Source organism: Trichosurus vulpecula, chromosome 3 (genome assembly GCF_011100635.1).
Source record: "Trichosurus vulpecula isolate mTriVul1 chromosome 3, mTriVul1.pri, whole genome shotgun sequence".
Classification (NCBI taxonomy): domain Eukaryota; kingdom Metazoa; phylum Chordata; class Mammalia; order Diprotodontia; family Phalangeridae; genus Trichosurus; species Trichosurus vulpecula.
In genome coordinates this window covers 214,895,054-214,908,581 of record NC_050575.1, presented here as the reverse complement: position 1 = coordinate 214,908,581, position 13,528 = coordinate 214,895,054, and positions in this window count along the sequence as shown.

Below are 13,528 nucleotides of genomic sequence, written 5' to 3'. Positions count from 1 at the left end.
CTGGTGCTTTGCACAGTGCCTGGTATATAGTAAGTACTTAATAACTGTTCTATCTATCTATCTATTTATCATCTATTTATCTAATATCTCTTTCTCTCTCATCTGTCTATCTAGGTGACAGTGGGTAGAGTTATGAGCCTAGAGTCAGGAAGACCCAAGTTCAAATTTGGCCTTACACTCTTACTAGTTGTATGACCCTGGGTAATTCACTTAGCTTCTGTTTACCTCAGTTTCCTCAACTACGAGATGGGAATAAAAACAGTACCTGCTTCCCAGGGTTGTTGTAAGAATCAAATGGGCTTATACTTGTAAAGGGCTTAGCACAGCGCCTAGCACACAGGAGGCACTAAATAAATGCTCATTTCCTCCCTCTATAGGGTACGGTAGCTACAATACTAGACATTGACTCAGGAAGACCTAAGTTCAAATCTGACCTCAGACATTACTAGCTATGTATCCCTGGACCGGTCACTTGACCTCTGTCTTCCTTAGTTTCTTCAACTGTAAAATGAGGGTAATAACAGTACCTACCTCTCAGGGTTGTGGTGAAAATAAAATGAGATATCAGATGTCCCAAAAATCTTAGTTCAACTTTAAGCTACAAAAATTGTATTTGCAAAGCACTTTGCAAATCTCAAAGCGCTATATAAATACTAACTGTTATTATTATTATTATTATTACTATTAATCTACCTAGCTTTAGCCTTAAGTGAGGCAAGGCCTTCCTATCCTCCTGGCTACAATGTTCAGAATAAGGGTACACATTTGGTACTCTGGGGCTTATATGCAAACTAACCATGATGCTGCAGACTTCTCTTTTGTTTCCATTAGCAAAGGGATGTGGGTAGGGATGCAAGAAGGACCAGGAAAAGACGAAGTTGTTCATCTCTCTAGAGCATTGGATTTGGAGTCATAGGACCTGGGTTTGAATGCCCACCACTGACGTTTTCTAGCCGATTGACCTTGTGCAAGGAAGGCACTTCTCCGTGGTGAACCTCAATGAGGGGTCTGGACCGGATGACCTCTGCTAAGGCTGAGACCCCTTCCAACATGATGTGACATTTATGGGTCCTGTGATCGTGACCTGTTTGACTGAGGCTAGGGTTCTGGCTTGGGGTGTGAGAGGAGGAGGCTCATACTGGTGGGGATGATTCCCACTGTCCCCACCACTGACTAGGATAAGCAGCCTCAAGATGGATCAGCCAAAAGTGCCCCAGTTCCTGCCTCCAGGGCCTTGTGTTGGCCTCCAGTTGCACCGCAGACAGTTAGATGGGGAGGAAAGCCACTGCAATACCTGTCACTAGGGCAGCCATTTCCCTCACTATGGCTGCCTACTAGGCTCTGGGGCAGCATTCCACTGCCTGCGGCTTCCTGTGATTCACAGTCACAAGAGGCTGTTGTTGAATCATTGTCCTGATGAAGACATAATAATTCTTGGCATGGAAATTTAATAACTCCCCATGCCTAAATCTTCCCTAACTGTAGAAAAAAAACTGGTGAGCCTGGTTGGAAACCACCCAGGACTTCCAACACCTACCCCACAAAGCCAGGCGGTCCAAGAGTGAGCGCTGCTGTTGTCTTGGGACTGATGTTTTCAGGGTCAGGTTTTCCCTTTACTTTTACCCAACCTGGGTGTCTGTACAGTCTTCTTGGGCTTCCCAGGCAGAGTGGCTTTACCTTGGTCTTTGAAGATCATGTGGTTAAGGACACTCGGGAAGGTCTGACCTTGGTAAATTAATCTCTTTGATATGGCTATGGTTCTCAATCCATCTTTAGAGTAAGTTCCACTGGTTTTCAGGCTTAGTATTATCCTTCTCCCCAGGCTTGCTTAATTGCATTCCTAGGGAGAACAACAGAAAACACATACCGGGGTCCTAAACTGTTTTTCATGTTGTGGATGCCCTGGCAGTCTGGTGATGCCCGTGGACCCCTTCTCAGAAGAAGGTTTTTGAGTGAGCCAAGTCAAATATATGATTACATGGGAAACCAATTACATTAAAATAATATTATCAAAATATTATAAAAAACAATTTCAGAGATTCCCTGAAATCTATTCACAAACCCCTTGAGGATGTGCGGACCCCAGAGTAAGTATCCCTGATCTATCCTGAGCACAAGGAGGTTCTCCTTTACCTCCAGGAAACGTCTTTGACATTCAGTCAATACACATTTATTAAGCCAGGAACTATGGTAAGTGCAAGTGAGTTTTTTCTCTTTAATCCTGCCCTGTCTCATCCTATACCTTAAAAAACAAAACAAAAAAGACCCTACGACGATAAAAAGAGCAACAAACCCCTCCCAGGTAAGAACTCTTGTATAATTAAGCTGTAGATTTACATTGTTGTTGTTTGTCCTCTGTACCCAGAGAGGATCAATGACATCACAACGTTGGGGTCAAAGAAGAGTGTGTTCGTCTGTGGCTGATCAGTCCAGTAGGAGCTTGGAAGGCTCTACCACAGGTTGGGCACAAATGGCCGGTTTGAACATTTGGGATGGAGATGTCTTTAGATTTGCACATCTCACGTTTCCTTGTACTGTTGCCATTATGCATTATAAAGGCCCTAGCTTCTCTTCTGTTCCATTTTCCCTTTCGGGGGGTGCTGGTCTCAGAAGCCAAGTTAGAGGGATGACGTAGTGAAAAACTAGATCTGACCCAGCTTCCCTCCCTATGTCATCACTTTACTCATTGACGCAATCAGGGAGGCAGGGCGATGGAGCTCTGGGAGCTGGAAGTCAGTGACTACTGTCACTAGCACTAATGAGAACAGTCAGCCTATTTTCCACTGCAAGTCTGCCTGCAGGCTAGAGAAAAAGGCAAAGCAACCCAGAGTCTCTGTGCTGTTTGTTGTCCCTGTACTGTTGAACTGACTATGCTGATCTCGAAAGAAAGTTTTTTAAAAAAGGCAAGAGACCCAGATGAGACTTGATTGTGGGGTTCTAAAGTGACTTTGCTTATGATATGTGTGTCATGTGTACCCTTGGAGAAGTCTTTGGTATCCCTCTATGGGCTACAAGCTGCCTGAGACCCTTGGAGCAGAAAACAACGCAGGCTTTGGTTGATGGCTTTTTCTTACAAGTGCTTCTGGGCCCTTCGCTATTACTTTAGGTAGCCCCTTTCCTGAATTCACAGAATCCTGGCCATGAAAGCTCATAGCACCTTGACATGACTTCTGATTTTTTTCCTTTTTCCTGTCCTTGATAACCATTCACCACATTTCTTTGTGTCAAAGATAATTGCCCTCATAAAAGAAATCCTACCATCTAAATCCAGCTCCACGGGACATTTCTTCCCACCTACATCCCCAAAGGATTGCTCCCTCCTAAAATGTCTCTTACTACTTACACTTATTTTATGGTTATTTGTCTATTCATCTTATGCCCCCTAGCAGTCCCTTTAGTCTAGGGACTGTGTTTTATTAATCTTTGTGTACTTAGCACATAGCACAGTGCCTGAACTTCATTCATTCACGAATTCATTCAATGATCACTTCTTAAATGTCTGCTATGTACTAGGCACTGTACGTGCTACATGGTTGTTGTCCTTTGTTCTCAGAGGACCAAAATGACATCACTATGCTAGAATCAAGTTTCAGTGTGTCTGACTATGGTTGATCAGACAAATACAAGCTTGGAAAGCTCTACCACATGTTGGGCACAAATAGTCCATGTGAACATTTGAAGTCGATTCTCTAAATTTGCACATCCTGCATTTCCTTTGAGTTATTTCAATTCTGCTTTGCTCATAGAGCACAGCACATTCGCTGATGTGGGCACACCATGCTGAGCAGTCCTGTGCCAAGGTCTCCCATGTCATCCAATCAATTTCAAAGTTCTTAAGAGAGACCTAGAGAGTGTCCTTGTATCACTTTTTCTAACCATCAGTCTTTTTGGCAATACGTTTTGCACTGGAACAATGTGGCCAGCCTATTGGAGTCGCATGCTCTGAAGCAGAGTATGAATGCTTGGCAGCTTAGTTTGAGAAAAGACCTCAGTGTCTGGTATCTTATCCTGCCAGGTGATCTTCAGAATCTTCCTAAGACAATTCAAATGGAAGTGAATGGGAGCATGGCGCTGGTATACTGTCCAGGTTTCACAGGCATACAAAGAGGTTAGCACAACAGCTCTGTAGACCTTCTGTTTGGTAATCAGTCTAATACCTCTTCTCTCCCGTGCTTTCCTTTGGAGCCTTCCAAACACTGAGCTAGCTTTGGCAATATGTGTGTCAACCTCATTATCAATGTGTATATCACTGGAAAGTACACTGCTAAGGTAAGTGAACTTCTTTACGACATTCAAAACATCTCCATTTGCTGTAATTGATGGTTCCAAGTATGAATGGTGTGGTGGTGGCTGATGGAGCACCTGTGTTTTCTTGGTGTTAATTGTTAGGCCAAAATTTGCACAAGCAGCGAAGAATTGATCCATACTTTGTTGCATTTCACCTTCAGAGGCTGCAGTGAGTGTACAATCATCTGCAAACAGAAAATCATACACCAACACTCTCTCCACTTTGGTCTTGGCTTGTAGCCTTTTCAAGTTCAAGAATTTACCATGGGGATACAAAGACAGAAGCAACGTCTACTCTTGAAGAGCTTACATTCTAACAGAAGAGACAAAAAATACATATATAAACATATGTGGGATGAATATGAAGTGAATAAATAAAATGTATACAAAATAGTTTGTTATAAGATGGGAAGGAGGGCCCTATCAATTCCAAATTGGCATTGTAAGAAGTTCCTCATGGAGAACTCCCTATAGTCAGGAAATCATTGATTTAGTTTTTTTAAAGGATTGAGGAAGCATTCCATGATGATTATTCTTCAGTGAAATCTCATCCAAGGTGTCAGATGAGCTCCACAGCTCTTTCTTCTTCTAAATTCTCCTTTTTCCTCCTCTAATCATCTTTATTCTCTTTCACGAAATCACAGACTCAGAAGGAAGGGACCTCAGAGACCATCTAGTCCAACCAGTGCCCAAACAAGAATCCCATCTACAACATATCAAGCAAGTGGTCATTGGAGACCTCCAGTGAGGGGAAGCCTATCACCACCCCCCCCCCCAAGGTAGCCCACTCATCCCGCTTTTGAACTGTTTTTCTTTATTCTAATAACCTAAGGGAACGGTAATCTCAGCAACCTGAGGATTCTGGGCTGATATAATTTCCCACTCAGCTTTGCCTGATCATTCTGAGTTACTGTAGTCCATGTTCTACCATGAAATAACTTCAAAACTCAGTACTAGTGCCGCCTCTTTCAGAAAATGGCCTAATCCCCCAAGATGTTCTACAATGCAAGTCAATCAGTGCCCTTTACTAAACCATACAAGAGGTAGACAAGTAGGTTGTTCATTCATTCGTTTGTGTCCAATTCTCTGTGACCCCATGGACCAGAGCCCACCAATCCCTTCTATCCTCAGTCTGTCCAAGCTCATGTTCCTTGTTTCTATTGCAATATCTATCCATCTCATCCTCTGCTGTCTCCTTCTCCTTTTGCCTTCAATCTTTCCCAATATCAAGGTCTTTTCCAATGAGTCCTGCCTTCTCGTTATGTGGCCAAAGTAAAGTAGAACTGCACTAGGATTCTGGAATCTTGGAAAAAATCACCTTCAATTGAAATTCAACAAATGTTCAATTAAAAATTATATTTTTGTTTAATTGTTTTTGTTTATTGTCTAAGACTTAAGAAAGTGATAGACAAAAATGTTAATAGTGCCAATTAAACTTAAAAGTGTGTCCTGTATACATTTTTTCCCTCCAGAGAGCTAGCTATTAAACATTTACTCACCCATCCCTGTTTTCTCTGTATCCCTTTCCATTTTTTCCATTCTTTTCATCTTACAAAGGATGAAATGGAGACCCAGAAAGGAAAGAAGCTTGTCTAGATTCATAAAGTTACTAGGATGGGCAGAACTAGGAGTTCTATTAAATTATTCTGTGTCCAGTGCTGTTTTTCAAGACACCTTTCTGTGGATTTTATCTCATCTACCATACTATTTTTTTAGATTGTTAAGCCCTTACTACATGTAAAGCACTTTGCTAGGCATTGAGGATATAAAGACAAAGCAAGATATCATTCCTGTTTTTACAGAACTTAAAATGTAGTAGAATGAGAGTGGAGATTATGCAAATAGAAAAATAACCACAATGAAGTTAGAATACAGAAAGAATGCATAGGAGAAGTCTGAGCAGGGTGATTTGAGAAGAGATCACTGAGTGAAAATTTGAATGGGGTGTCATGGAGATTAGGAATGGGGAAGCTTTTATAGTAATATTTATTGCTGCCATTGGTATTGGCTGAGCACAGTGGGATTAAGAAGTAGATCAGCCCATGCATACATGGATCAGGCAGTTGGCAACACAATGTGAATTGAGGAGGACCTCCTTATTAAGTGCCTACTATGTGCTAGGCACTACAGGTAGTAAAAGAATATCAAGAGAGTCTTTTACCATGTGGGCTGGGCTAGTTCTTTTTCTTGAAAGGTATAGAAATAGTCCTGAAGATATAATTCTCTTAGGTGACTAAAGGCCTGGGCTTTGGTATTCCTGAATACAAAAAGCCATGAGGAGTCATGCTTGATTGGCAGACATCCATGGAAAACAAAGAGGAATGGAGTTGCTGCTCAGCTGAGCCAATGGGATATTGACTAGAGTTGTTGAATGTCCTTCCCCAGCTATGGTTAAGTAAATCTCCTTTTGTTAACTGTCAGATTTTCTATTCGTTTTTCCATTTCCTTCTGATATCAAACATGAACTCCCTGGTTCCTGACCTACATCAAGATTTTCCTACAACAATGGGAATAGAAATATAAAAATAAAAACAGTTATTTGCACTATAGGAACTTACATTCTATTGGGATGAGATAATATGTGAGTCCATGAACTTGTATGGGAAAAAAATTACACTAAAATTTAGCATTTCCTTCAATTATTTAAAAACATTATTCTGAAAGCAGATGCATAGGCTTCACCAGACTGATAAAAAGGTCTATGATACAAAAAAAGGTTAGGAATCCCTATATAGGCAGAAGAGACAGAGGTTTCTGATAAAGATAGAAGAGAAGGCCCAGAAAAGAAGTTTGGGGGATACCCACAGTTAGTAGACGTAAGATTGATGATAGAGCAAAACAGACTAAGAAGGAATTGTCAAACAAATCAAGTCAAGAAGCATTTATTAAGTACCTGCTATATACCAAACATTGTTCTAAGCTCTGAGGTCCCTTAGAGTTCTAAATCTATGATCCTAAATCTGTTTTTCCATGAGGCATTTACTAAGACTTAATTTCTTATTACTTGACTTCCTAGATAGGTGAGCCTTTTCTTCTCATTCATTCATTCATTCAACAAAAAAATCCCAGCACGGATTCCAGTTCCCAGACCTCTGGTAGCTTGCCATTCTGATTTGAAGCTCACAAAGTTGTGTTCAACTCCCATATTCCTTCACACAAAACAGGAAAGAAGCGGCACAATAGAGACAAAAGCAACAGCAGGACAGTGTGCTCATGGGCCAAATTGTAAATTGGTGGGGAGATAGGGGCCTGAAGCTTCTTGTCACAGGAGGAGACCCTGGCAAGGAGGATGGGCCACATACTCAGTCTGGCTGGTTAGTACCTTTTGAATGTACCCCAATTCCAATCCCATAGCCAACCAGAAAGCCTCCTCTTCACCATGCAGCTGACTAGAGCCAGTTACAGAATGTCTGTGTATTCTTCCAATCAGGGAGCCAGAGAGTAATTTTACATATCAGTTTGCCTTCATGGAAGCAGCCTCCCTAGCCTCTTCCATGTGATGATTACATCAAATGATCATACTATGCCTGCTCACTAGCCCCTGTTACAAGAGATACTAGATTCTCTAAGATGAAGTGGTTTCCCTTTATAATACTGTGTAATTTACGTGTTTAATCACTTAAATACAGCTAATAAAGGAGCAGTAGGTGGTAAAACACACAAGAAAGAGTAGATTTTAAACTGTGATATATGTCACTTATACATACATGTATATACATATATGTATATATGCCTGTATATGTGTACGCATACATACATACACTCATATGCGTGTGTATGTAAAAGTGTATGTATATGGCAGAAGAAAATTCTCTTTCCAAATTCTGGGAGCTTTCAGGCTTGAGGATTCGAAGCTGGGCAAAGGAGATACTTCATTGATTCATATTTTTATTATACCACAGGATAAAAAAAGAAAAATGTGGACCTGGGGTACTTTCAAGATAATTTTAATAGCTATGGTTGGGTAAGTCATGCCTGAAGAGAGGAGTTAGGGAAAAGTATCACCTACCTTAATGTGGTGGCCAGAAAAAGGAGCCTTACCAGCCCAATAATACCCTGCTTCTGATGACTGCTATAATTTTATATATAATATATATATATACACACACACATATGTATGCATATACACCCATGCACACATATACCCATGTACTTACATACATACATATGCATGTGTATCCATACACAGATATGCATACATAAATATATATCCAGCCCTAGTCTTTTCTGAGCTCCAGTCCTTTGTTACTAACTGCCTATTGAAGAACAACTGATTGTCCCATTGGATCCTAAAATTCAACGTGTCCAAAGAGAACTCGTTATTTTCCCTCTCCCCCAGTCCTCTTCTTAGTTCTCTTTCTATCAAGGACCCCATTGTTCTTCTAGTCACTCTGGGTCTCAATTTCTGTTATCATGGACTCTTCACTCTCCCCTATCTCCATAACTGTTTATTTGTCCAACTCTCATACCTGTCCCTTACTCATATGACCATCACCCTGATTGAGATCCTCATCACCTCTTGCCTGAACTACTTGCAATAGGTTCCTAATTGATCTCTTTGCCTTAAGTCTATCTCCTCTTCAATCTATCCTGCATATAACTACCAAACTGACAATGTTCCTAAAGCACAGATTTAAGCATTTGATTCCCCCGTTCAAGAAGCTGCTTCCTGTTGCCTCTCAGTTAAAGTACAAATTCCTCTGTCATTTAAAGTCTTTCGTAATTTGGATCCAGCCTACTTTCTACACTTACTATACATTACTCCACTTTATGCACCCTATAAGGCCAAACTGTCTTACCTGATATTCCAACTCCCTCTTTAACTGCCTTTTCTAGGCTGTCCCTCATGCCTGGAGGGCTCTCCCTCCTCCCCTTTGCTTCTGGGAATCCCCAACTTCCTTCAGAGCTCAGCTCAAGCACATGAGGCTTTGCTCATCATAGCTGCTTATACCTCAACTCTTGATTTCTTTGTATTTCCTTAATATGTAGAAATGTTGGTTCCCTTAGTAAGAGGATGCTTCTTGAGAACAGGGATTATTTCATTTTTATCTTCGCATCCCCAGGGACTAAACCAGTACCTACAACATAGTAGGTGCTTAATAAAGGTTTGTCAACCAACTGATTAAACTAAAAAAATCATGATAAAATGTTTATGGACAAACTACTACATATAGTGCACAAAAAGACATTTTGGCCGCTAAAAATAAGTATATGATACATTATAGACTGTCTTTTGTATCACTGGAGTCCAGTGGAAATAATATAAGGCTCTTTCCGTAATAAAATGCAATAGATAGTTCAATCACTTACTTGACATCCAAGTGTCTTAGTTCCTCTGGGCCTTGGTTTCCTTGCTTGTTACATGAGAGGGTTGGGCTACATGATCACTACTGTTCCTTCCAATTCTAGGGTCCTATTATTCTCATCTTTCTTTTTATACCTGTTTGTCTAACTTTCTTACTGCTTGAGGACTGGAATCTGCCTAGTATTTTGTATCAGCTCTACAGAGCAGAGTCCATGTTGAGGCTCAGTAGGTAACTATTGAGTTGGATTTGTGCTATTCTGTTGCAATTCTAGATTAATTTCACACCCCTTGAGGGTGTGACTAAAACATTTCTCACAAGTGATGATAATGAACAACTTATAAATACCAATGAGTCACTTCCTTTGGATTTTAGTGAGTCAGCAGAGTCGAGCCAAGTGAACAAACATTTATTAAGCACCTTCTATGTGTCAGACATTGTCCTCAGCACCGGGGATATAAAGTAAGGGAAAAGACAACCTCTGCTCTCAAGGAGCTAAGGTCTAATGTACAAACAAGATAAACTGGAGATAATCTCAGAGGGAAAGCATTAAGAATAAGGAGGACTGGGAAAGACTTTGTGCTGGAGGAGGGATTTTAGCTGGGAATTGAAGAAAGCCAGGGAATCCAGGAGGTTGAAGTGAGGAGGGAGAGAATTCCAGGTGTGGGAGACAGCCAGTACAAATGCACAAAGTTGAGAGATGGAGTGTCTAATTCGAGGAATACCAAGGAGGCTGTTGTCATTGGACTGCAGAATACATAAGAGTGAGTAAAGTATAAGAAGATGCAAAAGGTAGGAGGGGGCCCGGTCATAAAGGGCTTTGAATACCAGCCAAGGATTTTATATTCCCTCCTGGAGTTTATTAATGGGGGTAGGGGAGCTGGGGGGTGGATATGGACAGACTTTGTGCATTAGGAATATCAATTTGACAGTTGAGTGGAGAATGGACCAGAAGTAGTAAGATGCTTGAGGCTGAGAGACCAAATAGAAGACTTTTGCAAAAGTCCTAGCATGAGGTGATGAGGGCTTGCACCAGAGTGATGATGATGTCAGAGAAGCGAAGTGGGCATAACAGAGAGACATTGCAAAGGTAGGGTCAACAGGCTTGACAACAGATTGGACATGGGGTGGAGGGGAGAGGGAGGGGTCAAGGATGACTCCTCAGTTGCAAGCCTTGGTGACTGGGAGTATTTTGGTGCACTCCTGGGTAATGGTAATGTTAGGAAAGAAGGAGGTGAGGGAAATAGAATGAGTTCAGCTTTGGACAAGTTAAGTTTAAGATGTTTATGGAACATCCAGTCCAAGATGAAGGTAAGGAGAGAGGTTAGGGCTGGAGAAGTAGATCTGAGAATCATACACATACACATAGAGATGACCATTGGGTCCACAGGAGCCGGTGAGATCATCAGAGAGAGTATAGAAGAAGAGAAGACTTTGCAGGAAGGAGCCTTGGGAGACATCCATCGTTATTGGGTCTGACCCAGAGGAAGATGGAGGACATAGAGGACATAAAGGACATAGAGAAGAAGCGATCACATGGATAAGTGGAGACTAGGACAGAAAAGGGTCATGAAAACCTACACAGAGAGAGTATAAGTAAGAAGAGGGCGATGGACAATGTCAAAGGCTGGTTCAGAGGTCAAAAAGGATGAGAATTGAGAAAAGGCCATTGCATTTGGCAGTTAAGAGATGATTAGTGAGGAAAAAGAAGGGAAAGGAGAGGGAAAGGGAGGCTGGAGCTTCAGGCACCAGAGGATGGTGTCAGGCTGCAATGAGTTCAGAAGAGAGTGAGAGGAAAGGAAACCGAAGCATTGTGGTGGTAGGCAGACTTCTCAAGGAGTTTAGCCCCAAAGGGGAGGAGAGATATGGGACAATAGCTAGAGGGATAAAGTAAACCAGTTAGGATTTGTTTGTTATTGTTGTTTAATGGATGGGGAGACAGAGGTTTGTTTGTAGGCAATAGGAAATCACCAAGTAGATAGGGAGACACTGAAGATTAGGAAGCAAGCTGTTGAAAAATGCAGAATGGAACAGAATCACTTGTGCAAGTAGAGGGGCCAGCTCTTCTGTGAGATGGGGGCGAAGGCGGAGACAGTGGCAGAAGGCATCTAAGTGAAATGAGATGAGAAGGAGCCTAGAGGGGGTTCCCTGTGAACATCCTCAAGTTTTCCAGTGAAATATGAGTTAAGATTCTCAGCTGAAAGGGTGGATGGAGGGTGAACTGTGAGACATTCAAGGAGGGATGAGAAGGTTTGGAAATGCTTCTGGGGTGAGTGGGAGAGTGAGTGGATTAGGGAGGTGTAAAAGGATTGTCTTGCAGCAGCAAAGGCCCATTTGAGGTTATTTAACAAGCTGTGTAGTGGACCCAGTCAGTATGTTTTGGTGATTTTCTCCAGCTTCATTTGGCACCATGTGAGCAGAATTAAAGGCAGTGGATGATGGAAATTGTCCAAGGCTGAGGCATAGAGGGCAAGATAGGATAAGGTGGGGCAGGGAAAGGACTTGAATAAAAAGGACAGTGTAGAGTCGAACTGGTTAGCCAAGAAGTCAACGTTTAGAAGTAAATCAGCCAACTAGCAATTTTAAAGCATCTACTGTGTTCTACGAACTGTGCCAGGTGTTGAAGATATAAGGGGAAAAAAAAGAATTTGGTCCCTACCCTCAAGTTTACCCTTAATAGGGGAACCATACATATCCATAAGTAAATACAGAATGTATACAAAGTAAACAAGTACCAAGGAGAATGATGCTTTGCACACTGTTGACCCTTAATAAATGCTTCTTGGAGTCCAGAAGGCAGTGGTGGTTCCATCAATATGCCCTTAGGATGGTGTTGCCAGAGCAGAGCAGTAATGAGCTTTGAAGGTGAATGAAGGGATTCGAATAGCCAGAGGAAAGCTGGTGGGAGCCAGCACAGGGATTTGTAAATACTGTTGTCACTTTTTTGGAGAGAGGACAGCTTGGGCCCAGGCCAGAGTGTACCAACTGTATTGGGGGAGTCTGGAGTCCTTGATTTTCCAGTCTCTTTGTAGCTGCCTGAAAGATAGAAAAGTCCTCGAGAAGATGCTGAGTGTGAACACTTTAAGGAAGGTAAGGGATGAGGATCTTCTGCATCTTATCCACTTTTCTTTGAGACAAAGAAAAGTCTCAGCCCCCAACTGCTCACAAGTTTAAAGCAAAGGCCCTAAAGCTAAGTAATTTCTAGGAAGTCTGGTGAATAATGGCCTCCAAATAAAGTTAGATAGGATTCAGAGTTGAAATGAATATGGGGTCTGTGTGACTCTGAATGAACTTCTCTTTGCCTTCAGGCTGGTGCTTAACATTCCCTAAGCAAACACAGATCCCTAATGACCTTGAGATGCCAAGGAGCCACTGTTTGAAGGGAGGGCAGTGCTGCAAAGCACCCTGGGTACAATATGCAAAAGAAGGAGAGGATAGAGGAAGCCTCCAGAGCAGGTAGAACATCATCTCCACCTGGTGCCCAGTTCCCATTTGAAATACTGTTTCTGAGGCTATTTCCCTGAGTCTTGGATTTCTACCAATTTCCTACTGGAGAGACAGAAACTGGTGGTCAGGATTTTAATACTAGAATGAAAAAAGAGAAGAAGGCACCCAACTCCCAGAGCCACAACTAGGGAAATTGGCTCCAAGAGAGGTATATAAAGGACCAAGAACAATACCCACAGCACCCTGGTCAAGGGTCTGTCTCCTGACCTGGTTCAATGAAAGACAGACACTGTGAGGGTAGGGAAATGAGCAAGCCATCTCTGTAGCTGTATAGGGAAGAAAGCGCCTAGAGTGGTGGTGAGGAGGGAGTCCAGCAGTGGGGCACCCTGGGGACAAAGTGGTGAGAGTTTGAATAGGATTGGAGAAATTGTTTCACTCCTCCTATTACTTCTGGTGTCTGGGGGAAGGAAGGGAGGTAGTAAAAGCCTCCT